Here is a 4,999-nt window from a genome sequence, read left to right on the forward strand (position 1 = left end):
AAAAAAAAAAAAAAAAGGAAAGAAAAACTCTTGTAGATATCAACCTAAGAAAAGAATTTATGATAAGATCCCAAAAGTAAAAACAGTAACAACAAAAATAAATAAAAGGGAATTAACCAAACTAAAAGGTTTCTGCACACGTACTGAAATAATTAACAGAATAATAGACAACCCACATAATAGAAGAAAATATTCTCAAATTATACATCCAACAAAGGGCTAACAGCGCAATCTATAAAGAAGTCAAAGCAGGAAGAAAAAAACAAATAGTCGCATTAAAGAAGTGAGCAAAAGACACGAACAGAGTTTTTTCAAAAGAAGATATACAAATGGCCAACAGACATGGGAAAAAATGCTCAAAATCACTATTAACAAGGGAAGTGCAAACGGAAACCACAATGAGATACCACCGTACCTGTATCAGAATGGCCTTTAAAAAACCAAAGAAGAAAAGATGTTGACATGATTGTGGTGACAAAGGAACACTTCTATGGTGTTGGTAAGATTGTAAATAAGTATAACCTCATGGAAAACCATATGGAGATTCCTCAAGGAACTTAAAGTTCGTTTCATTCGATCCAGCAATCTTACTACCAGGTATCTACCCAAAGGAAAAGAAGTCATTATATCAAAAAGACACCTGTACCTGAATGTTCATTGCAGCACAGTTCACAATTGCAAAGATTTGGAATCAAGTATCCATCAACTGGTGACTGGAAAAGAAAATGTGGTATGCACAGGGCATCCCAAAGTCACCCCTAAAATTGCCACACATGGGGAAAATGGGAAATTGTAGCTAAATGTACCTGTATTACAAAATATATTTATTAGGAAACGTTGCAGAGGTGGCCAACAAATAGAGAATATTCTGTAAGTATTTTGTAAAATTTTAAAGTGAAGATTTTGTTAAATAAAGGTACATTTAGCTACAATTTCCTATTTTCTCTATGTATGGAGACTTTAGGGGACACTTTTAGGACATCATATGTATATACCACGGGTACTACTTAGCCATAAAAAGGAATGGAATATTGTCATTTGCAGTAAGTTGGGTGGAACTGGAGAATATCATCCTAAGTGAAGTAAGTAGTATTTCAGGAAAGGAAAAACAAATACCACATGTTCTCACTTATAAGTGGGAGGTAAACAGTGTGTACGCGTGGTCCATAACTGGTATAAAGGACATCGGAAACTAAGAAGTTGGGGGGAGGTGGGTGAGGGATAAAAATTTTCATGTTGCATACGATGTACACTATTTTGGTGATGGGTACACTAAAAGCCCTGATTTCAGAATTATGAAACTCATCCATGTAATGAGAACATTTGTACCATCTAATATTTTGAAATAAAAATTGTTAAAAAAAAATATCAGCCTGACGCGATGGCTCACGCCTATAACCCTAGCTTTAGGAGGCTGAAGCAGGTGCATAGTCTGAGCTCAGGAGTTAGAGACTAGCCTGAGCAAGAGCAAGACCCCCGTCTCTACTAAAAAAAGAGAAAAATTAGCCAGGTGTTGTGGTGGGCACCTGTAGTCCCAGCTACTCAGGATGCTGAGGCAAGAGGGTCCCTTGAGCCCAAGAGTTTGAGATTGCTGTGAGCTATGATGCTATGGCACTCTAGCCAGGGTGACAGAGTGAGACTCTGTCTCAAAAAAAAAAAGAAAAGAAAAGAAAAGAAAAGATACATATCTACTAGCATATGATAGAAAAAGTCAGGAAAATAGCTGAGCGTTGTGGCAGGTGCCTGTAGTCCCAGCTTTAGGAAGCTGAGGCAAGAGAATCACCTAAGCCCAAGAGCTGGAGGTTGCTGTGAGCTATGACACCACAGCTCTCTACTGAGAGCAACAAAGTGAGACTCTTGTCTCTAAAAAAAGAAAGAAAAGAAAAACTCAGGAGAAACAGATATAGAAGCTCTTTATGGGCATATTTTTACTCTGTTCTGTTAAAATTTGTAAGGATAAGCATGTATCATGCATACAAGGTCAAGGGTAGACAATCAACTGGTGAACTCATCCTAGAAAAAGTGCCACATATCTCATTACTGAATATCACTGTCCTTTGAGGCACTCCCCTTGGGAAGCTATGTACCAAAGCCAGCACTCAGTCCATCCTTCAGAGCAATTCTGGAACTCTTTTTCTGGAATGGCCATTAGAACTGTCATCATACGAAGGCCGGATAATGGACTCATCCTAGAAAAAGTGCTACATACCTCATGGCTGAATATCACCATGGTCCCAGATGGCCAAGGGGAGTACTTTGAAGGTGACTGTAGAGATATTCAGCAATGAGGTTTGTAGGATGAGCTTGTGAACTTAATTGACCGACCTTGTATTGTCTTTATAACGAAATAAAATAGAAGCAATAAAGACTTTAAGAAAGGAATCCTGTTTGCTTCCCTCCTTAGGTCAAGTTATTAATTTCTCTGACTCACAGATTCATTTGTAAAATGGTTAACAATAAGAGTGTGAATCTCAGAAAGTTGCTGGGGAAGTTAAGTGAGGACACATATGAGAAAGATTAAGCACAGAGCCCAATAAAATTCCCCCCTCTCTCTTTTACTTCCTTTACATCTGTAGTATCCTCCAGTGCTTATTTCTGCCTGTGGTTTCCTTCACTCCATTCCATCCATCAAAACATTTCTACCTACTTTCTATCTTCCAGAAATTCATTTGTGCCCCTTAACCACTGATGGCCTATCCTATTTTCCTCAGTATTCTGAGAGTTTTTTTCCCTTTTCTAATCATTTTTGAGACAGAGTCTCACTTTGTTGCCCCCAGTAGAGTACTATGGCATCATAGCTCACAGCAACCTTAGACTCTTGGGCTCAAGCAATTCTCTTGCCTCAGCCTCCCCAGTAGCTGGGAGGCACCTGCCACAACGTCCAGCTATTTCTTGTTTTTTAGAGACTGGGGTCTTGCTCTAGCTCAGGCTGGAGGCACCTGCCACAACGTCCAGCTATTTCTTGTTTTTTAGAGACTGGGGTCTTGCTCTAGCTCAGGCTGGTCTTGAACTTGTGAGCTCAGGTGATCCGCCCAACACAGCCTCCCAGAGTGCTGCGATTACAGGCATGAGCCACCTCGTGCCCAACCTCCTTTTCTAATCTTAATGGAGTAGGGGTGGTGGTGGTGGTGGTGTTAAGAAAGATGAACCTGTGTTCAGTAAAATACTTGCAAGGGAAGCCCAGTCTAACCTTATCAAAAGTGTTCTTCTTTTTATTTGAACCATTGAAACCAAAGTTCAAATGTTTTTATTTATTTTTTTAGAGATAGAATCTCATTTTGTTGCCCTCGGTAGAGTACTGTCGCATCACAGCTCACAGCAACCTCCAACTTCTATACTTAGGAGATTCTCTGGCCTTAGCCTCCTGAGGAGCTGGGACTACAGACACCCACCACAATGCCCAGCTATTTTTTCTTGCAATTTGGCCAGGCCTGGGTTCGAACCCGCCACCCTCAGTCTATGGGGCCGGTGCCCTACTCACTGAGCCACAGGCACTGCCCTCAAATGTTTTTAAAGAGGCTCTACTTGCCGCACATAATTGAACATTTCTGCTGTGGGTCAGGTAAGTGGAGGCTGTGAGCCTACCTTCTGCTCCGCACAGCCCTGGAGGTCTGTCTAGATGCCATACCATGTAGGAGTGTTCTGTGTACATCACTGGCTTACCTCTCATGGAAACCTAGTGGAAGATGTATTAAAATCCCATCTTAAACACGAGGGGACTGGGGCTTAGGGAGGTAACTATATTTACTATATTCATCCACTAAATATTTATCCAGGGCCTTCTCTGTGCCAGTCACTGTTCTAGGTGCTGGGGAAACACTGATAAGCAGGAGAAAGTCCCTGCCCTCCTAGAGCTGCCATTCTAGTTGGTAGAGACTAAACAAACATACAAACAAATCAACATATAGTGTGTCTGGTGGGAGAATAAAGCAGATGAAGAGGAAGCCAGGAATGGAAACAGCTACTTGCTCATGCCGGGTGGGCAGGCCTCACTAAGAAGGTAGAATTGAGACCCAAAGGAGGACAGCACAAGCCCCCTCTCTGATAAATGATAACTACAAAACGAGTCTGCAGAGGAGGACCCACTCTAATTAAGCAGAGACTATGAAAGAAATCCTTAAACCAAAAGGATTTTGGTTATTTGGGTACCCTCTGGGTGTTGCTATGGGAGGCTGACCTTCCCATCTTAGAGAACTATCCAAAGATCTTGATTAGCTGATGAATCAACTCAGGCAAAGGTACCAAGTGAACTCTGTTCTTTCCTCCACCCACAAAATACAGATTTTCCTACCATTTGACATAAAGAGATAAGAACGCTCTTGTCAAATTGCTCACCTACAAATATGCCCTTAATATCTGAAAGATAAATCCTTATGGTTTGATAGACATCAAAATTTGTAAAACAGGCTTTAAATAACTATAAAAAGTCATAGAACAGTATGCTACCATTTATGTCAAAAATAGGACAATACACACACATACATGCATGTATATACTCACATCTACAAACATACGCTGTGGTAGACTGCAAAAAGTGTCACAAATTCCCCTTATCCCTGCATGCATGGGCATATGTATCTTTACAGCTCTTTCCATCAAGATGTGGAGTCTGTTTCTCCATCCTAGGACTCAGCCATATAAGGCTCACTGGCAAAAAACAATGAAAACAGAGGCTTGAAAACTGCTGACGCATTCAGGTATAAGCCTCTTTACTGGGAACTTGCTGTCGCTGCTTGAGTCAAGGAAAGTCTGCTGGTGTTGGGTACGTGGCCATTACCCCAGCTGACACCAAGCCAACTTCCAGACATGCAAGGACCCCCTAAGCCCCTAATCCAACCAGCCTGTCCCCTCCAGCTGTGTGATTAATGCCACTCTAGACCGTCCTGCCCCAGCTGAGCAAGCCCAGACTGGAACTGCTTAGCTGGCTCATAGAATCCTGAGCAAATAAAGATGCTTGTTGTTTTAAGTTACCAAGTTTTTTTTTTTTTTTTTTTTTTTT

This window comes from Otolemur garnettii, unplaced genomic scaffold (genome assembly GCF_000181295.1).
Source record: "Otolemur garnettii isolate 467f Iridium unplaced genomic scaffold, OtoGar3 scaffold00140, whole genome shotgun sequence".
NCBI classification, from domain to species: domain Eukaryota; kingdom Metazoa; phylum Chordata; class Mammalia; order Primates; family Galagidae; genus Otolemur; species Otolemur garnettii.